The sequence below is a fragment of the Parus major genome, chromosome 1 (assembly GCF_001522545.3).
Source record: "Parus major isolate Abel chromosome 1, Parus_major1.1, whole genome shotgun sequence".
Lineage (NCBI taxonomy): Eukaryota > Metazoa > Chordata > Aves > Passeriformes > Paridae > Parus > Parus major.
In genome coordinates, this window is record NC_031768.1 from 14,096,066 (window position 1) to 14,119,535 (window position 23,470).

General features: G+C 40.5%; 1 protein-coding gene across 2 annotated transcripts in view; it reads left to right on the top strand.

The window, feature by feature from the left end:
* SMPX (small muscle protein X-linked) overlaps window positions 1-11,970 on the top strand; it is a 39,902-nt gene extending 27,932 nt beyond the window's left edge. For both annotated transcript variants that reach the window (XM_015636507.2, XM_015636470.2), the window contains exon 5: window positions 10,889-11,970. The gene's annotated coding sequence lies outside the window, so the exon portion shown is untranslated. The remainder of the gene's footprint in view (window positions 1-10,888) is intronic.
* Window positions 11,971-23,470: the final 11,500 nt, after the last annotated feature.

Here is a 23,470-nt window from a genome sequence, read left to right on the forward strand (position 1 = left end):
TGCATTTTAAATAACTTTCAGCAGCCTCAGCCCATGCCAACTCTCAAGCAACAAATCAAGCAAACTTGGCTTTTTCTCCAGTAATTATCCAACCTGATAATTCCCTTGTCATTTCACCCTTTTGCTTCACTGAATGAAGAAAGGGCGTGTTTGCAGTACACCAAGATAGTTTGCTTCTATTTTCATTGCCCTGGAACTTGAAATTCATAAAAAGTCATTATATAAATATTTATATAATTTTAATCCCAAAGTAAGCATATAGAAACAACCCCCAAAATCAATTACCTTTAGGATACACATGATCAGACTTTATTTTTATAAAACTTTTTTTTTAACATAGTCGTTTCTAAAATCAACATTAAATGTGCCTATTTTTCAGGGACAAACATAAAACAACAGTCTGACTTGCCAAAGTTTCAACACATGGCTTTAAAAAGTCTAACCAGTCAGCACTCAGTGCTTACACCTTTCTTCTCAACCATTAAAGCTGCATGAAAATAGAAAGTATTTACAATAAAAAATGAGTGGCAGAGCTAGGATCCTGGACAATATGGGAATTCTTATGGGTAATGAAATAAAAATCTTCAGACAATATTAAAGTCAGAAAGGAAGTGAAAAATCAGGCAGTATGGAAGCTAAGTGAGTGTTTATGTGTTTGTCATTCACATGAAATTAACATACTGTACAGTCTGCCTTATATTGTGTTGCCTGAATTTTATGATTCATAACAATTTTCCTCATACCATCTTGTAGCTACAAAATTATACAGGGTTACAAACAAGCACAGCAATGCTGAATCTTCTTTTGTACATACCAGCAAGTTTCTGAAGTAGCCTACCTCACTTTAAGTATAGGGGAAAGAAAACTTGGTATTGATACCTTAATATTTGAATATGAATAACCACTATTAGGCTTCGTGTTCAGTCCTGACTGATTAACTGATGCTTATGTGAGTCATTTATCAACTCAATATTATTTTAATACGTGCTTTCTAACACTAAGTTCCTCAATTTTTTTGTAAAAGTAAAAGCCATTGACTCCACAAAAGTCATCTGCCAACAAAGATCAATGGTGCTTTAGAAATGCCATTAGTGAGGGACTCCATAGGAATCAGCAGCGTGCCAAATACTTCACTTTCCACAGTCTTTGTCCCTGCAGTGCTACTATCTCTGGCAAAAAAAACCCCCAAACATTCTTAACCTTTGGCTTACCATTTTTTAATTTTAAAAATGCAAACAATATTTAAACACTCCTCTGTTTGTGAAAACCATGCAGACATGCAGCAGTGTTGCTTAGCACTGGGGTGTGTCTCTGGAGAAAATGCCAGGAGTTTTAAGTGGCAATCAGCATGACAATAGCAAAAGACATGAGCATTCAGGTGTGAAATCATAGAACCTTTCCAGCAGCAGCATTTTGCTGTGTGATAGGTTGCATTTGGATTTGTGAGAATGTTTCATACATAATTTCGGGTAAAGCTTTAATATTTGATTGGAGACCCGGCACAAATGAAGTGCCAGTGTGAAAGAAGTCCAAGGTCAGTGCCTTCCTCCAGAATCTCTTTTGTGCAAAACAACTTGAAAATCATTGTTCATAATTTAATTATGTAGCACAGTTGTGCATTTTAGAGTTCATATGGCATGAGCTGGCACCATCTTGAGGGTGATAGCCCATCCCTAGAATGGCTTTTATTGCACTGTTTCAGGGACTACAATAAAACTGCCAAAAGGATTCGCCTGCAAGAGTTTACCCTACCATAAAAATGTCAGTAAAATTAACATCATCTTTCTCCAAATTTCAGCCTCCCCAAATGGAATATTTTTCTAGAAAAACAAAACTGGGTGGCCTGAATTTTCCCAGAATATCACAGAATATCTGGGGATGCTCAATTTCCTGAGAATGAATCCAAAGTCCTAAACTAGATCAGGCACTTTTGTCAAGAAGCTTTGACTTGTTAGGTTTCTAGCTCTCTGTCCACCCCAAACACCAGTTCAGTGTTGCTCAGCAGCTTCAAACCCTTGATGCTGCGGATCTGGTGCAGACACGCACCGTTAAGATCATTGTGGAATTTTACAGTCCAGGCTACTGGAGGATTTAAAGGCTGGGAGATACCTCACCAAACCTCCCTCTGTGCCAGGCACAGCTCCTGCTCTTGGGTCTCTGTGCTTCCATGGGCTGCCAGGAGAGCAAGCAGCAAGGGTCTGAGAGGTGCCAGATGGCTTTGGTCCCCCTGATCATGCTGTCCTACGTGGGATAGGAGAGGGTTTGGCTGTTTGGAGCTGTAATGCTTCTGGTGGGTCCCCTCACGATCCAGCTTGAAGGCTGTGGCCCCTACGCTCACAGGCCACTTTTGAAGCAATCCAGGAATTCCGTGTTTTAGCTGTGTAGTAATCTGAGCATGTTTGATCCAGGTTACCAGTTCGGTACCAGGAATTGTGCTCTTGCCTTTGTACCTCAGCTGCAGACACCTCTGAGGTATTTTCCCCACGTCATCTCTGTGGTGGGCTGTCAAGTGCTGACCACAGGGAGCCTCTGCAGCAAGAGCCCTCACTGCCATATACATTTTCTCCTAGCTGGAAACCTTGTTTTCAGAGACATGCCCTGGCTGAGAAACCCCAGTCAGGCAATTAACTCTCAGAGGGTGCATTTCATATTGCATCACCACTCTCAGTACAAGAAAGATGTCCCATTGTTTTAAATGTCACAGCATTTTTTGACTTCCTCTTTTAATATTTTTATTGTTTACTTTGATTTTGTTTGTTTGTTTTTCTGTAATGAACATTTTACCAATCATTATTTTATTTGTATTAGTGCTTTGTCTGGTCCCTTCTGTATAGATCTTTGTCTTGTAGAGATCACTATTACCAGTCCATAAGGGCTCCTAGCAACCTCTTTTATTTTTCATGCTATGCCACCACCCAGGTGCGTTGCTGCTGGCTATTTTCCACCTTATTCCTGCAAGCAGCTGAGAGGTTTTAGTTATCATTGGAGAAATCAATAGGATTTGTTGCACTTCAAAGGAGGTAATAAACACTTTGCAGGATCAGCCATTATGCTTTGGCTTCCTTACTGATGAATTTGCTACAATGATAATTACTGAAGTTTCACTGTCTGCTGATATGGGGAATGAAAATTAAATTCAACTGAACTGTCCAAGAAATCCCTCTCTAATCTTGCTAACACAAACTTTTTGCTACTTAAGCTCTTTGAGTCACTTGGCTTCATTAACAGAATATTTGGGTGTACTTGCTGCCATGGTCAGGATGATACCTGACAACAGTGACCAAGTTCTTGAGTGATGCCTACACTGGAAACAAATGCTTTTTAATGCAGAGTTTGTATAGGTGAATGGGAGCTACTTAACATAAATTCAGAGAACAATTTCCCCTATATTGATAAATAATTGCAAAGGATAATAATTGTAGGCACACACCTGCATGGACTTGGCAGAGTTTACTAAAGTGCTAGAAAGGAAAAGCTTTTTTTTTTCCCTCAGAAGATGCTAATTTAAAAGGTAGAAAGTGCTGTAGAATAGTTCTCATTAGCAGAGGTAAAAAGAGCCACTGCTGCTCCTTATCAACACTTTTATCACATCATATGGTATATGCTGCTTAATCTTTGCTCATGATTATGAATCACAAATGACCTCATACAGTCCCAAAGCAACTGAAGATGGGTCAGCAAAATCTTTTTATAGGGGTGACACTTTAAGTTATGACAATTTGTAGTGAAAATGTTAATGAAAAGCAGAAAATTGAAATGAAAACTTGAATTTAATGTCAGGTAAGCATCTGTTACAGCTACTGTGCTTTAAAACCTGTACAGGATGGAGAGAAAATATAAAGGATAGCTCCAGAAAAAGTCATTGCAGAAGTAGCAATAATACCAATAATAGAGCGCACCAGAATTTATATAGGGTTTTCTTTATAATAACTTTTGAAAATGTTCTGCACAATCAGTCCTTTAAAATTCAGTCTGTTTATGAACTACTCAGCTATGATATGCATCAAGATATGCTTTGCCAGCTTTAAGAAACTTGTTTTTTATCTTTATAGACAATGTATTTATATCAGCATTTGCAGTGAATCCATTAGCTAAAAAAACCCATGCTCATTAAGGTTCTATTTCATGTAAATGGGAACTGGCAGCCCAGCATAATGTTTTAGGCAGCTTTCTCAGATCTCAGCCAAGAAATGCCAAAACAAAAGTAAAATTATAACTGGTAAGGCTATAGAGATGTGGAAGTTCAGAAGACATTTCCATGCCATAGAGGTTGTAGTGTTTGTAAGACACTACAAATCCCAAAACTCTTGAATTAGTACTAGTCAAGAGGTAGGGCTATTTGTTTATTGTCACTGGAAATATCTGAGAGAGTCTTTTCACTTATGAAACTGCTACTTATCGCAACATCTTGGATCACATTCATGTGGATCATCAACATCTGGGTTCCACTTACAAAAAAAAGCCAATATAACAAATGACAAGTATCATGTCTTTGTGGACATTAGGTTTTTCAGAGAACAAAAATTTAGAATTCATGTTGATCTGAAAGATTTCTGTTTGACATCTGTCATTTCAGAACCACTGAGTATAACTGTGTCTCTTTTGCAAGTTCCTTTGGTGTCAAAGCATTGTGTCACTGCAGGTAGCAAGAAATTCTGATAACAGTATAAAATGAGGAATGTTTCCACCTGACTTTCCCTGTCTTAAATAAAAGAGTCTATTGTGTCTGACTAGAGCTGCTGTTACACAGCACTTGGCTGCAGCTCCTTTCTGTGAGCACCACCGAGCTGCAAACAGTGAAAGGGTCAAAACTCTCCTTCACTCCCCATGTCATGCTGTCTGAACTGAGATGTAAATTCGAGAAAGAACATATGTATGTCAAAAGGAGCATATGGCTTTCAATAATTTCTTCATAGAGAGGATAGCAAAGTTTGTTAATAAAAAGTTTCTTTTTTGCATTTTGGGGGAAAATATTTTTTCCCTAGCATTCTTTGTCAGAGAAATTGAAAGAATAAAATTTTGACCTTCATTTTTTTGTTTTGAAACCCTGCATATATGTGTATGTGCAACCTAAATTTCCATTTTCAGCTGCTTTTATACTACTTAAAAAATATTTTTATTGACTGTAGGTAAAAGGCAGAAAAAAAAGGAGTTAAAAAAATTTTAAAAGTATAAATGTTTATCTTTCAAGTATTTCACAGAGACAATGCCCAGAAAATAAAAATGAGAGAAAACATATTTTAAAAGAGGTATGATATATGCTCAGCTATATGAGAGTTGCTCTCATTATCCTGACAGAAATATATCAAATGTGTTGAAATAATTTGAAAAAAAACATGCAGGAAAGCACAGTTTAATTTAAAGTAAGATCTTTAATTTAGTCAACCAGATATCATTGGAAAGGAGTCAAGAGATGAACTCCCTCCTCTTTACAACTTAAAACATCTCTCTGGCACCCCATCACAGAATTAATATGTTAACTTGGAGCACATTTGACTTCCTACTGCTTCCTCTGGCATCTGTGGACAGTGATCTTGATATGATATAAATATTAAAGAAGTTGCATAGGAGAAGCTGTTTGTAGCAAGTGCTGCCCATCAAAGGGAAGTGAGGGCAGAGGAATTAAAGCAGATCCACTGGCACTCCCAGTTTCTGTCTCCAAAAGGTCAAGGCATTTATCAGATGTGTAGGAGAGAGTCTAAGGAGATAGTCTGGCTTTATTTCACCTTGACAATTCACTAGAGAAATGAAAGGAGACATGTCCCTGGATTTACCTTATGCCCAGGTTTTTCCTTCTGTAGAGCAGTATGTTTGTAATTCTGGGCTAATTCTGCTCCAGACTAACAGACATTCGTGACCTCTGTCCCCTTCTTACCTTACTGTAACCGATACCCTTTTCATTCCCAGTGTGCTATTTGCTGGGAATGGCCAGATGTCTTTTAAATGACATAATGGCAACAAAACTCTTTCTTAGGTCTCCTAATCCCATAAGATTGGTTATTACCTTCCTTTCCCACTTGCACTTTTGAAGGAGCATTTTTTAACCCTTTTAGTCAATTTTTCCAAAAGGTGCAGAATTTTCTTCAAGCAGCCATACCTGTTGTCTGTGTGCAATTCACATGCTATGTAATAAACACTTCCACTAATTTGGAATCTTTAGAGTGTGGATGACTTAAATCATGATCCAGCCTGGCTAAACAGTATTGTGAAGACCAGGACCAGTTCTCCATCTGTGAACTCTCTGTCTGCTCCCAGATAGAGCACTCCTTGCTGCCTCTTTTTGGGGGGTTGAATTTATGACTGAGATAGTGGTGAGTAAGAGATCTATAAATGGGTTCTGGTGAGGAGTAAACATCATGTGGTCGTTCACTTTGGAAGCTTGTTGAGTGGGAGGCATTTGCTGAACCTTGGTGCACTTGCTATAATCACTGATCTTCTTTGAAGTGCTAATGGCTGTTTTCTCCTGTGTAAAGTTACTTCTTATAAAAGAGGATGCCTTAACAGAATTTTGGGGTTAAATATATAGGGCTGGGAACTATTGAAATAAATAAAGAAAATTTATTTAGTGCCCATGTGATTCATTCATGGTCTTTAATTATATAATATTAGCACCAAATGTGGTCATTTTATTGCATATATGGAGATACAGACAAAATGTGGATGGATTTCGTGTTTCTTCTTTCAGCTAGTATGCTCTCTAAGAACAGAAAACACTGACAACGGGAATTTCTAGGTTTTTTTTAAGAATATTTTGTCTGCTTGCTGTTAATTAGTTGGATATTTTCAGAGAATAAAAGGGAGATGCAGCATTAAAAGCTGTAATTTTGAAAAAGGAAAAAAATATAGTGATATTTTGGAATTCATTTATTTATTTGCATTTATTTTTGATGTTGCATCTGTGTTGAACAGCACATACATTAAATAATGTCTTATATAAAAATAGCTACTGCTTTTTTTCTGTGGTCAGAAACCTCATGGATCCAGTCTTTTTTACATCCAGGAGCTGACACTGGCAACTGCAATCATAGCCTTGCAGATTCTCAGTCAGGGAATGGAGAAGGTCTTGAGGGCTGAAAAACCCTCTAATTCCATGATCCAAAGTGTTCCTTAGCATGTACTTATGTTCACCCTTAATCAGGACAACATTTAAGCATTTGCTCTCACTTATATTCTTTTTTTTAAATGGCTGAGGGTTGTTTGGTGCAAGGTTGATTGGAGCAGTGAGGGAGTCTGGTGATAACCTGCAGCAGCTGAAAGAATCACCAGAGAGCATAACTGTGAGGATTATTAATGTACCATAAGCAACCTATTTTTGAGTTTACAGGCTCCCATTGATCTCTGGAGGAATTTGTGCTCTAAAAATAACATGCCTTTGGGAGCTGGGACAGGGAGAATTGGAGCTGGCCAGTGGGAGGTCTGAGTGGATTAGAGCATCACAGGGAGATAATAGAGGGTCCACTGACTGCAAAGGGAGTTCAGGTAGTAATTATAAGCAACCAGAGAGCAGAGAGTATACCTGAGAGAAAGATTATACAGTAACCAGGTGTTAAAATAGCACCAGTTGCAAGCAGCATGCTTTAGACAAAATTTGAGGAAAGTGGTCTTGATTTTCCTCAGCACCTGAGCCCTAAGGAAAGATTTATCATCATGGCAATTTGATTTTATCTTCTTTTGTGAATGGCAAGTGGCAGAGTTCCTGGGTTTTTTGGTGTTTATTGCTCCTCCTGTTAACTAGCTACTCTTGTAGGCACATGGTCTCTCAGAAGGCTTTGGTTAGAGCTGCTGTGCCCCAGTTGTGACTGGAAGAACTGGACACAGAAGGTCTTTTGGTGGGTCCACTACCTAGTGAGAGACCTGTGTCGTGGAAGGAGGGAAGAAAAGAGGTGCTTGCTTGTCTGAATGGGATACAATGCCAGTTTGGACTTTTCAGCCCTGAGGTCATGCAGGTATTAAGGGATATTAATATTGATTTCAATGTAAGCTGAAGGCCAGAGGTGTGGGAACCATGAGGAAACAAAGAAAGGACAAAGAAGTATTTGAAAAAATGGAGCATGTGACCAAGAGTAATTGCATCAACCAGATTACTTGTTTTATTAGCAACACAGTAATACAGTTTATAACACCTCGCTGTTTTAGTTTGTAAACTCACTGGCTCCACAGCCAGGCAGGGGCAAGAGAGACCTTGCACATGGCCCATGAATCCACCTTGGCCCTCATGAGTAGAGCATATCTTCCCCTGAGACAAGCAAAGCCTCTGCCAGACCTACAGACTGCCTGAGCCTCAAGACCACCTCAGGAAAACATCCAGTCCAATGTCCTGCTCAGGTCATTGCTCAGGGCCGTATCCAGTCAGGGTTTGAATATCTCCAAGAATGGAGTCTCCACAACCTTCCTGGGCAACCTGGACTAGTGTTTGACCATCCTGATGGTAAAAGAAGTTTTATTTCCTATTTAGATGAAATTCCCTGTGTTTCAATTTGTGCCTGTTGTCTTCTATTACTTGGCTCAGTGAGGAAAGTCTGTCTCCATCCTTTTTGTACCCAAGGGCTTTGTACCCATCTTCTTTGTATTGCCATGATATGTGGGCTTGACGTGCCCAGCACAGGATGGCTGTCATTAGGAGCTCAGGAAGTAAGGAAAGGCTAAACTACTTAAAGAAGATAATCATGGAGCTCTCATGCAAGGCAGATGTCTTTTCCAAGGTGACACCTGCAGAAAACACAGCCTTAAATCTAAGATGCTGAATCTGCTAGAAAGGTACAAAAAAAATCATGTAATCATAAAACCCAGAATGCTAAATTACAGCTGTCCATCATGCCACAATCTACCCTTGATGTGTTTGGAGGTAGAATCTGTCACTGGCCTCTCTCAGCAGAAGAATCAGAAAACACTTGTAATGATGAGGACCACACTGTACTCAGATTTACCTGCTCTGCCCTGCACACTCTTTCTCCTGATCCCAGGCTTGAGCCCTTGAGTTCAGTCATAGCCAGAAATATTTTATTCAATACCACTTGAAAACAGCCACCCTGTCATACCCAGGAACAGGCATAGAAGAGTTTGAAAGAGAAAGGAGAATAGTCCTGAATGCTGAGGCACATGGAGAGCGTGTGTAGGCAGGAGGTAATTATATAGGACAGGATTATATGTGTGTGTGTGTATCCCAGGGAGCCATCAAATACAGCCCTAAAGCTGGATTTTGTTTTTGAAATCAGAATGAGAAATACCTAAAATTACCTGACTGGAAGGAAATTTCAGCTGAAACAGAACAGAACATTGCCTTACTGAGTCCAGCTCTGAGATGACTACATCATTTGATTGCTAATGGCCACAGAGAGTGTTGGTAGTAGTGCATGTGGTGTTATGGCTGCTTCACTGTGGGCAATGACACCCTCTCACTTTCCTTCAAGACAAGTTAATTAACATTTGACTTCTTTATTTAAAGGTTGCCATCGCTTGCAAGCAGTTGGTGTAAGCCATGCAGGGTTTCTCTTAATAGCACCCCTCTTCTCCAGGGAAAAGTTTCTTCTGAGAACTGAGCAATCCCAGCCTTTTGAATGTCTCTCCACTGTTTGCTCAAATATGCACATCCTGCATGTGTTCAGGAGCACAGCAAAACCTCACTTCATGTAACACATTGTGAAATATAGAAGGTTGTCATTTTTTGTTCTCTCCTGTGACGACTTCTCTGTTTTCTAAGCATTTGTTCAAGGTTAGTGAGTTCAATAAAATTTAACAAAAGTAGGTATATTCCTCCACCTCAAATACTTATATCTTAGCTGATTAAACCTGTATGCTGAGAAAGTTAGTGTCTTGATCTTTTGACAGTTAATTGCAAAACCTGTTTTCAGGTTTTCAGTACTGAGCTGTCTGGAACCACTGATATCAATAGCAACCATGGTATTTCTTAACTTCAAAAGAGACCAGAAATAGGCCCTATGCTGGGCTTCAAATTAGCTGTGACAATGCAGGAAAGAGTCACTGTAGACAGGTCAAAGAAAATTGCTCATCACTCCCTGGTCAGAAGCTGTGTCGTGTGTGTCCCCCCCCGCCCCAGTCTTGCTTTAGATAAATTAATAAAACAGTGGAATTTGTGAAAATAACACAGAAAATACTTTGCTACTATGTCTAGGATACCGTCCTCAGTGCTGGTCAGTCATTAGAATTAAAGCAGAAATAGGGGAGAAGTGGAGATGTGACAAAAGTAGTCACAGGAAGATATAAGCTACCAAAAGAAGAGAGGCTGAAAATTCCCCAGGACTATTCAGTTTGGATGAAGCCTCACCAGTGAATTCTCTAATGGGCAGAATAGAAAAGGAAAGAGAAGAGTATAACCAAAGCAGTTAAAAAAATTAAAACTGCACAGACATATATATGTATATATCAGTAAGTAATATTTAATGATAAAATTAAATACCATTTTTATTTTTATGAATTGATGTGTCCCTACACCTTGCAACATGGGCACATGGCAGGATTTGCCTCCTGTGCCTGCTGAAGCAGTGGCAGGGCTTTCCTGGGGCTGAGTCCCACTCAAGGTCTGTGTAGGGCTGGAGCTGCCCAGCTCACACATTTTGCTGGGAGCCTGGGGGTGAGATGGCAGAGCCCCAGCACTCTGCACCAAGGGCAAAGCTCCAGGCTTTAAAGGCCTGAAGTCTTGACAAAATCATGACGTATCATCAGACAGAGATCTGGAGAGTAGGTGGGAGAAGCTAGTGGATCACAAAGATTTGCATTCCCTGAGCTTGGCTGTAGACAAGTGCTGTCAGTGAAAGAAAAATTGCAGGTGTGGGGAGTATCCTCCCCCTCACAGCTTTTCTGCATGATCTGAAAATACCCCTGAGTGTACTGATAATGATTAATTTCTGCTCTTGTATCTGTTGCATAGGTCTGACAAGTGAAACTGGATGGATTCCAATGAATGGAGAAAATTTCAAATATTTTATATATTTGTATGAAGACCATGAACTTCCCAACTCTTCAATACCCTGTAGGAAGTATCTTCTTTGTACATTTATATCAATGCTTTCTTGTTGTCCATTTTGTTTAATATAGGAAAGTAGTGCTGAAACAGAACAAAGAAACTAGCAATGAATATAGGAATGATTTTGACCTGAGAACAGGGAATAGTGTAATTTGAAGCTTGAGCAACAGTAGAAAAAACTTAAAAATTACATAATTATTTTCAATTAATTTGGTTTCTTTCTATTTGAAAAATGTCAATGTGTGCAAAAGAGTTTTTAAATGACTTCACAGAATGCAGAATAAATGAGGAATATAACACCTTTTGTCCTATTGTGAGTTCCTATTATAGAAGAGGAATCATGTATTGTGTAATAAAGGAAATGAAAATATTAAAATCAATGGTCTTTCTGGTGAGTTGAGCCAAATTCTTCTTTTGTTGTAGAGACAAAGTGTTTCCTTTCCTCTGGAATCTAAAATGCACTGCATTCCTGTTCTGATACTTTTGCTTCACCTTTATACAATAAATATACAAGATGTGAGGTAGAAAACCTGCAACCTTTATTCAAATAACCAGTCATCCAGCCTTGATGGAACACACTCATGAATGTAGGTTGGAGGATCATTATCTTCAAAAGCTCAAATCAAAAGGAGACATTGGAATATGGATGCTGGGCAAAAGTAATGTATGATCACAGAGCAAAAGTAATGTATGATCACAGCACCTCTTATACAGAGTGACTAATCCTTGATGCTTGCATTATATGGACTGTACATAAAAGAAGACTGCTTGATGCATATTGTATTTTTGGAAATGAGATCCTATTGTAAGAGAAATTTAATACACTGTGCCTCCTTGTTCTCTTTTATGTTACTTACAGTAAAGGAATATAAGGACCTGTTTTTAATAACTTTCTTCTAATGTTGATTGAAACTATTCTACATACTTTGAATCTCTCTGCCTGGCTCTTGTTTATTCAAATAAAATAAAGATAATTATTCTGGTTAGAAAACAGATTCCAAGTTGAATATTACTTACAATGACATCCATTTAATTCTTGTATGCTCTATCAGATAATACAAGACCTAACTGAAATTATTTTTGAATTTTAAGTTTCCATATATTTGCATTACTTTGTACAGGAAATTAGAAAGGAGCTGTACTCTCTGCAGCTCAATTAAAAGGGCATTCTTGTATTTTTTACTTTGTATATGCAATATCAACATTGTTTACTATCCTGCATCATCCTTATATGCTCTGATATCCCTTAATGCATTTCTTGGAGGTGAACATCCCTGAAGAATAGGCTGAAATGGAAATGTCAAGAGATGGAATGCATCAGGAGCAACTTTAAGTTACATCCTGATGAGATTAACATGTCTGTTCAATTGAAAATGAACAATTTTCCCCAACACTGCATTATCAGACACTGATATTAGACTGCATTGTTCCTACCAGTATGGAAATGATAAAAAGGAGAAAACGCATAATCCCTTGATCCAAAAGTGTGCTGAAGATGACATGAGTCAGGGCCTTGGCTTTTGTTTTCTTTACTCACTTAAAAAAATAATAATTTCAGAGAACTGGGGAAAGGTAAAGCCTCATTTCCCCTGCCCTTTTATAGTTAGAAAACTTCATAGTGGAAATTCAAGGGGATGGAGAGAGTTTGGGCCACATCCTGGACTTCACACCTGAATGTGTAGGTGAACGAAAAAAAAAACATCCCTGACAGGAAAGTATGGTTCTTTTGTGTTGTGGTTTTAAAGCAGTAACTAAAAAAATTACTAGAAAAATTACTTATTTCTTGCTGTGAGATATGGATTAGAACAAGAGCAAAACAGGCTTAAACTTAAAATGAATAAAGAAAGTTTATTAACAAAACTACAAGAATAAGAACATCAGAATAAACTTCTAGAAAACTCCTTTATCCCCCACTACCCAACTATTTCCTTGTTCACATGACAACATAGAGACAAAAAACTTCGGAACTTTGGTGTTTAAAACAGTCCCAATTCCTGCCAGAGTCTTTTCATCAGTCTTTGTAGAGAAACAGAAGTCTTCTGCTAATCTATGGAGTTTCTCACAAGAAAGCTATTTCTGTTATAACTTTCTATTTTTTTGATGCCAGCTGCCCGGAATTCCTGTCACCAGATTTTCTCCTCCCATTTCACATCACTCTGAGGTGTGTTATGGGTCAATGAGTCTAGGGATGTCATTTTAAAGGATGAGTTATTCAAAGGCAAAAGTTCTCTTCATCCGTCTCTGTGAGCTTTCCTTGAAACAAATTTTCTCTTTGCCTATACAACGGCCCCAAATCTTCAACTATTACTTCTCTCCCCTCTGTTCCAGCACTTCACTATATCACAATTACTCCACCTTTTGCTCAAAATCCACACTTTGAACACTCCATTCCTCCCAATATACTCTGTCATGAATTAAAGGAGTTTTTTCAGAACACTAGAGTCCATCTCCATAGCTTTAACTGAAAAATATTTCAGCTTATAAAGCATCTCCTTATTCTCTCTTCTCCATCTAAAACTTAACTCTTTTCTTCACGGCCTTTGATGGTTTTATAATGTCTTTTTCATGTTGATTCTCTCTCTCTCTCTCTCTGAAAGAAAAGGGTAACCTGTACATTTTATCCAGGTAGTAAAAGTCTTAGAAAGCTGCAGATGTTCATGTTTTCAGCTTTCAGTCCAGCAGCAGAAACTACAAACCAAGCCAGGCCGGCCGGCTCCGTTTATCTCTCCCCCCCGCCCTCTGCGGCCTTGTCCGGCCTGGAGCGCGGAGGAGGCCGAGACAGAGCCTTGTTACCTCTTCAGAAGCCAGAAACCAAAGAGAACGAGAGAGCCCTGGCTTTACATCTTAAGGTGGTGTTCACAAGTTAATCTCAGTTTTCAATGGTCAAAACTGCTGTCAATTCTTAGAAATGACCAATAATTGGTCACAAGAAAAAACTCCCATCAGCCTTCCACAGCTTCAACTTCTTCCCAGCTCTGGAAGCTATCTTAAAGGTAAAGTCACCCCATGACATTTTGCCAGATTTCAAATCCTTGATTCCAAATGGAGGGGTACCACCAGGGGCCACTGAAACATCTTCAGAGTGGGGAGGGACTGGTCAGAGGCAAAAATACTTTTTATGAGCTTTGGTTTTATTTTAAACAAAAGTTTTTACACTCCCTTGACACTGACAGAATGGGGAACAGGGATCAGTGAGAACCCTGAGTTAAGTCTTAGGACTACAAGAAATGCTTAATAAAATATGAAATTAGCAACTAAGTACTAGGAAAAAAGGAGGCTGTGAAGACTCTCTGTCTCAGCTGGTAAATAGATTACAACTGGTCTGAACCATCTTGTGCTAGTGAGGTGGTTTCATTTAAAGGTTCTGACTGTAGGGCACTCACATGCCAGTGAAAGATGTCCCAAGTAGTTCTGCAGTCCAGTACTTCTGGCGTGGGAAATTCTATCCCCCAGGTGTTAGATTATGGCACAAATTTAGGGAAGGATTGAGGTCTTAAAATGAAGAATGAGCGCAGAAATACACAGTATAGATCATTGTATAAAATCATGCCCATTTCCTGTGGTCACATGGGAGTCTGTGAGCATGAGCCAAAGTCACTGGCAGGTGTGTATGAACGCCTCCCTGATGAGCACCCCTGGAGAGGGGAGCCAGAGGGATGGCTGCACCAAAGCAAGCACAGCTGAACCAGAGACAAGCTCCCCTCCAGCCCTACCCCATACCTGCTCGATGGGGGATCCATGATAGAAAGCAAAATACCTGGATTTCAGTGTCATCCCTGTGCCCTGGCCTCTGTACAGTGCTGCTGTGAGAATAAATCAAAGGGACAGTACTGCCCCTGTGTCATCAAGCACTGGGCATGAAAGGTGGGGGAGAGCTTCCTTTGTTAACTCCCTACCCAGTGCTCTGCACTGTAAATTTTTTTTCTGTCCTAATGTCAAAGAAGAGATTTTATTAAACCAAGAGAAATTGTTAAACAATGTTGTGGCAATATGTTCTGTTGGAAAAAACAGAAATAGGTATCATGCAGTGCCCATAGCAAAGGCTTTAGTCTAATGAGGAGCATGACCCCAACCCGTTTAGGAAGAGTGTTTTAATCACTGGCCAGTGAACAAAATCACACTCTAAGGGTTTTTCTGATTATCTGCTCAGAAAAATCCAAACACATTTATCTTAGAGTTAAAGATAAAGATAGAGGTAAAATAATAATAATTACTGTTACCTGAGAATTTTGGGGAGCTTGAATATATCCCCATTGGTTACTCTGGTTTATTCACTTTCAGTTAAAAGATTATATGGCTTCTGCATTTCTGAGGCAAATAGTGCTATTTGTCTTAAAACTCTGGAGGCTTGAATTTATGCATTAATTTGAATTATAGAATTAAACTGGCAGTTTTGTCTTTTCTGTGATGGTGTAAGCTAGTAGTAAAAGCAAATAGTTTAAAAAAAAAAAAAAAAAGCAGTAAAAGCAAGGCCCCACTGTAGTGCTTTAAGTACTGTATCAGTAAAACATGTGTAGTTACATACAATTGTGTTTATGGATGTGAGTTCCCCAAATCAAAGCCTGGAGGCACAGTTCACTGAGTTCAGTGGCATCTCACCAAGATCATGCTCAGTGTACTCACAAGGGTGATAAAGAAGGTCCTTTTATTTATCTCTTGTTTTATGCAGTCTGCAAATTATTTATGAGAAGGCATTAAAAAATCTGGAACTTTGGCTATTTTTTATTATAAAAAATTGATGTTGAGACAAGAGAATCACAGAAGATGGTCCAATGAAAATAGTTTCATCTTTTCTTTAGCTTTAGGGGAAAAATATTGAAACAATTTTCTTTTGCCCTTCTGACTAAGTCCCAGTTTCTCTAATGTGTGCATATTTAATTTGAATGAGTTTTTGCAGATTAAATAATGCATTTGGAAGAAAGATCCTAATTTTGGTATATGGGCTGCCTAGTACTATTGGTGCATGAATAAATACAAAGAAAACTTCCCCTAAAGCCAGTTTCTCAGTCCTCAAAAATACAGCAGCCCCAAGACAAAATATTCTGTAGAGACAAAAACAAAACCCCGAGGGTTGGATGTAAGATCAGTCAAACCTGGTAAAATCCAGCTTTCCTGTGTCTTTGGAATAAGTTTAAAGCCATTTATAAAATAAGCACACCTATCCATATGTTATATGTACTTCCCACTACATTACTTTGCAGTATTCTATGATGTTTCCAAAGGCATCCTGCAGAAAACTGGTGACTGACTGCAAGTACAAGCGAAGGGAGAGTTCTCGGACCCTGATACCAGCTGTGGGTTTCTTAAGCACTGGTGGATGCTAATGCTTGTCTGGTAATTAAATATGATTCTGTCTGGACTTCCTACTGTGAAAAGTGATTTAATCCTTTGCTGTATCTTTAGTGAAACTGGAATTAAATTTGTCTTTCTTACAGATGCTTCATTCATAGTGAATGTTTTTTACAGGTACTGCAATAGTTTCTGATGAGAGTAATCTTCATCTGATCCGGGGGCTTCTCATTTCCATCTAACACTTGCCTAGATGAGCAATTGCAGGGTTTTAGTGGTCCATAACACGTCTCCCTTCCAACATGAGACTGACAATCCAAGCCCTGGCATGAGCAGAAATGCAGAAGTCATCATGCAGCTGAACTGAACATTGTGATGATGCAGTACATTATCTTCTATCCTTAACACATAGCTGTTGACCATGTGAGGCAAGTTTGGACACAAGGGGCAGGATTCACACTTTTTTTGGGCATGAAGAGGATCCATACAAGTAGATGTCATGGGTTGACACTGGCCAGCTGCCAGGCACCCACCAAAGCCCCTCACTCTCCTCTGCAGCTGGACAGAAGAGAGAAAATATAACAAAGGGTTCATGAGTTGACATAAGGACTGGGAGAGATCACTCATCAAATACCATCAAGAGCAAAACAGGCTCAACTTAGAGATATGAACAGAATTTATTGCTAGCAAAATCAGAGTGGGATAATGAGAAGTAAGGTAAATCCTTAAAAACACCTTCCCCCCACTCCTCTCTCCTTTCACCTCCACCTCCTACTCCAGCAGTGCAGAGAGGCAGGGAATGGGGATTCATCTCCTGTGGCTTCTCCCACTGCTCAGGGAGAGGAGTCATTCCCCTGCTGCACCCTGGGGTCCCTCCCACAGCAGACAGTTCTCCATGAACTTTCCCAATGTGAATCCATCTCATGGACAACAGTCCCCCTCAAACTGCTGCAGCATGGGTCTCTCTTCCATAGAGTGCAGTTCTCCCAGGACAGGTTGTTCCAGCATGGGAGGAGGGCCCCTCTTTCCACAGGTCTCCCACAGCCTTCTCTCAGGCACCCACCTCCTTTGGTGTGGGGCTACTCCATAGGCTGCAGGTGGATCTCTGCATCCCTGTGGATCTCCATGGGCTGCAGGGGCACAACTTCTTCACCATGGGCTGTACCAGGGGCTGCAGGAGAATCTCTGCTCCAGCACTTGGAGCACCTCCTGCCCCTCCTTCTTCACTGATTTCAATATCTGCAGATTTGTTCCTTTCACATGTTCTCACTCCACTCTTCTCTGGCCAAAACTTACAATTGTGCCACAACTTTTATTTTGATTTCTTCTTAAATATGTTATCACAGAGGTGTTACCACTATCTCTGATTGTCCCAGCTTTGGCCAGTGGCCCATCCATCTTTGGAGCCACCAGGCATTGGCTCTGCCAGACAAAGTGGAATCTTCCAGCAGCTTCTCAGGAGCCATCTCTGTATACCCCCTGCTACCAAAAGCCAGGCCATGCAAACCCTATACAGTAAATCAACTTGTCAAGTGCAAGAGAATAGTGCAAGTGGGATGAACTCATAGAAAATTATATATGGAAGGTGGGGCTGAGAGGCAGAAGACAGCCTAGGTGTAGGTTTCTGCTTTGAGAAATAGGTTAAGGAGAAGAGTGATTTCAAGTCCCCCATAAGGCAGATGAAATATTCTTCTAAGCAGCTTGGAGAAATCTCACAATCACTGGCCCTTTTTGTCATGGGGGCCTTCAACTTTCCAGCTGTCTGCTGGAAATACAGCACAGCAGAAAGAAAAGAGTCCAGGAGGTTCCTGGAGTATGTGGAAGATGACCTGACACAGCTGGTGAGCAAGCTAACCAGGGGAGGTGCCCTGCTGGACCCGTTGCTTGTGGATAGAGAGCTCATGGGTGAGGTGATTGTTGGAGGGTGTCTTGGGCAAAGCCATCATGAAACAATAAAAGTTTTCGATTCTTGGAGAAGGAGGGGATCAGCAGAACTTCGACTTTCAGAAGACAACTGCTCACAAGTGGTAACCAAGGGCTCAGTTTTGGGGCCAGCCCTGTTTAATATCTTTATCAACTCAGTCAGTTTGCAGATGACATCAAGCCAAGTGGGAGTGTTGATCTGCTGGAGGGCAGAAAACATCCCTCTGCAGAGGGATGTGGACAGGTTGTATGAGGTTCAGTGAAGGGAATTACCAGTTCTTTCACCTGGATCACAACAACCCAATGCAACACTCCATACTTGGAGAAAAATGGATGGAAAGCTGTGCAGTGTAGAAGGGTCAGCCTGGGCATGTTGGTCAACAGCAGCTGAAAATGAACCAGCATGCACCCAGGTGGCCAAAAAGGCCAATGGCATCCTGGCCTGTGGCAGCAATAGTGTGGCAGCAGGACCAGGGCAGTGATTGTCCCCCTGTACTCAGCACTGGTGAGGCCACACCTCAAATCCTGTATCTGGTTTTGGATCCCTCACTACGAGACAGACATTGAGGGGCTGGAGCGAGTCCAGAGAAGGGCAACAGACACTGTTTAGTTGTGGACTTAGCAGTGCTGGGTTAAAGGCAAGACTTGGTGATCCTGTCTTTTCCAAACTAAGCAATTCTGTGATTCTGTGATTCTAAAATCCCTTCTGCCATCCCATGTCTTTCTTCCCAAATTTTCAAACAGATAGCTCAGCAGGTTCATCCGAGCAGGTCCAACAGGTTGGTGAAAGATACGTGTTGGACTGAACCATGAGAGATAAATGCCTAGAGGAGGCCAAAGACTTGAGGATAAATCTTGAGGCCCTTTGGATTGTTTTGGAAAACCATCTTTCTCCTTGCTTCCCCCAACAGTCCTTTTGTGTGCTGACGTGCTGGTTGGGAGATGCTGGTGAGCAGTGGAAGAAACAGCAGGGTTTGAATAAGTAGGGCTCTACTTCTCAGTGTTGCTAGTTGCTGTCACTGTTGCTGACAAGTCTGGCCTGGTGATCTAGAATTAAAAAGGTCAGGAGAATATTCAGATTTGTGCTTTCCTACAGAAACTAGGTAAAAAGCACAAATTCTTAAATGTTTTATTGCACAGACTGGTAGAAAACGTACACAACACAAAATCAAATAAAACAAAGCTCTGCCCTGTGAAGAACATAGTGTCCTCCTTCTCCCCCTTTCCATGACAGACACCTGTCACTGGAGCTGGGGTATGGTTTACCAGCTCTCTGGCCTTCACAATGTTCTCGGCACTTCTCGCACAGTCCCTGCATGCACATCCGTATGCTCATCCTCTGTTTTTATTGCTGAAGGTTATCAAGGGTAAATGAAGGCCTCCAATGCCACTTTCTATGGCCAATTTAGATCTCTCAGATAATCTCCTGTGAGGTCACCCACCTCTTCTAAATGTCATGCACGCATGTGATCTGAAGGCCTTCACAGTCTGTCCTCATGCCTGAATGACATCCCAGTGACTCAGCCACTACTAACATGTCTGAATGAGGCCACCCCTTAATTCCCTGCTATGGCTGTTTCTCCAATAAAATGTTCCTGAGCATCCTCACACTAAGAGGAATTAGCAGGGCAGTGTGAGGGGTAAGTGCTCTACAGAGATTGGGAAAACAACACTGGACGGCACCACATAGTTGAGAAAATTCATTCAACATCAAATTTGTATAGTCACAACTCAAATGGGGCATGTGGGTTCTTCCCTAGCCCTTGGGATGGGAAGAACATGCTCTGCTTATGCCACACATCCAGCAAGGCAGCTGAAATCAGCTGTGTTCTGACTTAAACCCAAAGGCCAGGTCAGCTGCAGGTGTAAGTGAAGCTCTGCTGGTTTGCACCATGGATTTATCACCAACCTCCACCTGCAAAAGAGCCCCAGCAGGCCATGAGCTCTGGAGGAGCCTTGATTCAGAGAAACATGAGGTGGGATCACAGCCTCACAAACCCCTTCCTGCTGGGGTGCATGCAGGCCAGGGAGGCTCCTCTCCTTCCCTCCTCTTCCCTCCAGCAAAACCCAGGCTCTGCTGGTCCCAGGTCTCTCCTGGGATTGCACCCATCTAGCCTGTTTGGTTGAAGCTTCCTTCCCTGCTGTCCTTCAGGGAGCTCCTCACATCTGTGGGGGAAAAGCCCAGTGCCCAAGATTTCTAGTCCTTCCTCACAAAGCTGTGACTATCTCATCCCTCTGTGAACTTCTTTAGTGTAGCTGTGTTTTCCTCTGTGAAGTCCTTCTGTCCTGCTGGAGCAGCAAGTGAACCAGCACACTGAGGAAGTGATTTTGCACTGCAGGATTTCAGGAAACACAATGTATGTCAAGGTGGAGATATTATTCCTCCAGAATTTGTCTTCTTGTGCCCCAGCAGTCTCACTGGTGTTGCATTGTCTGGCAAAACTTGGTACCAAGAGCAGCTTCCAGTTCTTCATGGGGGTCTCTCTTCTGCACCTCTTTCAACTTGGTATGGCACAGCATGAATCAGATAGAAGAATATGGCTGCTGTTAGTCTTGCTTATTGGTTTTTTTTGGCTTAGCAATATTTTGCACACCTTGCTCCTTCTCTTCAAGAAAAGAGAGAAGAAAGTGACATCCAGAAATGCAAATTACTAATGTACAGAACAAGATAATATTTCTCCTCTATCATTCTAAAAAAGAAAATTACCTGTTTTATTTATCTTTATGTCATGTAGGAGAAAAAACAAGAAAAAACAGCTCTCACATCAGTGGTGGTTGAGTTCCTTTCCACACTTCTTCATTCAGTTGTCAAAAATGCATTTTTTATGGATCTATCTTGGCAGAAGTTCTCAAGTCATGACATCCCTGGGAAGCAGCTTCATAAAGAGCAGTGATGTTGGGCACTGACCTTCCAATGGCTCCTCCTGTGAAGAGAGGCAGTATTTTAAGTGCTTTTCAGGCAGACACTTTGCATGCCCTTTGTCCTGGACATTCTCAGCTTACTGACACACTTAGTAAATTCTGCAAACATCAATTATGATGTCTCTAAAGCATCACACACCAGCATGCATCCCAGGCTTTCTCCTATTTAAAGCTTTTGTTTTTCAGTAAACTGCCTCTATTTAGAAAATCACTTGTGTGAACCACCAAGGCGTGAGGACTTTGTGACTGAATGCTTATTAAAAGCAGAAGATTCTTAAGTACAACCCTCAGAGGGATTCAAAATGGCATCTAATCCATCTCCTTGCCTCCAGGCAGATTTGTAAGAAATATATTCTCTGTAGCACACTTTAAAGATGATACCATGCATGATGGCAACCTCACAACCTCCCTAGGCAGTTTGTCCTAGCCTTTAGTTATCTTTAGTTAAAAACTGCTTCCTATTTTAAAGCTGTTATTATTGGCCTCCATATATATAACATCTATCTGAGATATTACATGTTATGCCTCTGTAAGAAACACTCAGCATAGCAATCAAATTGGAAAATTATGACAACCTTATTGATTTCTATCCCAGAGATGAGAAAGCAAACCTCATATTTCCCAAGACATGATTGACCTACATGCAAGGGGGGACCTTGGTCTCTTGTGATTTTTCTAGGTCAAATGACAAAAACAATGAGTCTTAAAGGAAAGTGAGCTGGTTCTTGCTGAACCCAAGCAAGAAGGATAGCACGCAGAAGAACTCATGGTTCCCAATCCTGGGAGGCTCCACCTTCTCTAATGCCACTAGAGAACAGACCAAAACCAAAACAAGGAAAAAAGGAAGAGGATAGATGACTAAAAGTTTAAAAGTCAAATCCCAAACTGCTTCACTATGCAGAAGGTGTAGCTCAGAACACATTTTATTATCTTCACAAGCGAGGAGCCCAAATGAGCATGCAGTGATTGGTGTAATCAGGAATTATGCTGTTCAAATGTAAAGAGTCAGCATGAAAAGAGTCAAGGCACAAAGTTGGATTATAGGTTCCCCAGCAATTCTCCTGGCTGGAATTTTTGGTCATGATGAAATAAAAGGTAGGTATAAGAAATACTGATAGACATCATAGGAAGTTGAGACTAGTAGCTGAATTGAAGCTTTTCTGGAGCTACAGATTCCCACATCTAGTTGTGTGGAGGACATAGAAAGACTAAAGATATTTTGGAAAACCTGAACCTTTTTTTATTATTAATACAAACTTTCACCACTAATAACAATCACAAGAAAATCCTTTTCTCTTCCCTTCATCCATTTAAATGAGAAAGTAATTCTAATTTCCCAGCATACCATTAGTGTTCAACATATCAAACCTATCCAAAAGGATAAGCAGAATGAAGATGTCTATTTTCATCTCTGAACACGTAAGCTTTTAAAAATAACATGCTGAAATGGGCCAAGGGAAGAAGAACTTTACCCCTCCATCCTTGCACATACATCCCATAGTGATGCCTGCTTTTATGGCTGTGCAGGCAGCCACAGGAAACCAAGGTTAAATAGTTTAAGGTTGAATAGCCTGGCTCCCCTTGGAGCTAGCATTTGTGACCTTTAGAAGACTGTGCAAACCAGAAGCTGGTAAATATTTGTTTCTAAGAGAAACCCAAACAATTAAGAGCAAAAATATTTATTGACTGCAGTGACTTACAGTAGTGGCCTCATGGGAGGGCAGTTTCCAGCACTTTCTGAGTGTTTCAAAAGTGCCTATTGCACACAGCACTGTCCTGAACAAATCAGACAGTTTGGTGTCACCTTGATAACAGAATCACTGTGTTTTGCTAAATGGGAAGGACATTGTCATGAGGAGCAATGGCCATTAGGGTTGTTTAGCTGCCTGATGGGACCTAGGCCTCTAACTGCTATTTCTGCCTTTGAAAATGACCTGAATACTTTTGTTTCTGATGTCTTAGCTATGCCTGTTCATCCTCTTGTTTGTCTTTTTAGTTGAGAATTTCAGTACATGGGAAACCACAAATGGCCTATAGGAACTGAAGCTCTCTGCAGTATTTTTTTTTTTGGGGGGGGGGACTTATGGCAATGTGTTGCAATTCCAGAAGCTGTAGAAAGGCAGTATTTTCTGAAGTAACTCTTTTCTGAAAATATGAGGAAGATCAGGAGAATGTCTGATCTGACTAGCAGGAAAAAAAAAAAAAATCAACCTTTTTATCATTTAATTAAACATTTCCAGAAGTTGAAGCAGTAGGAAACATTGCTTCTGAAGTAACCCAGGTGAGATCAGGGCACCCACATAACACTGGACACTGATGTCTGAGGACTCTGCTCCCTAAAACATCAGTGAA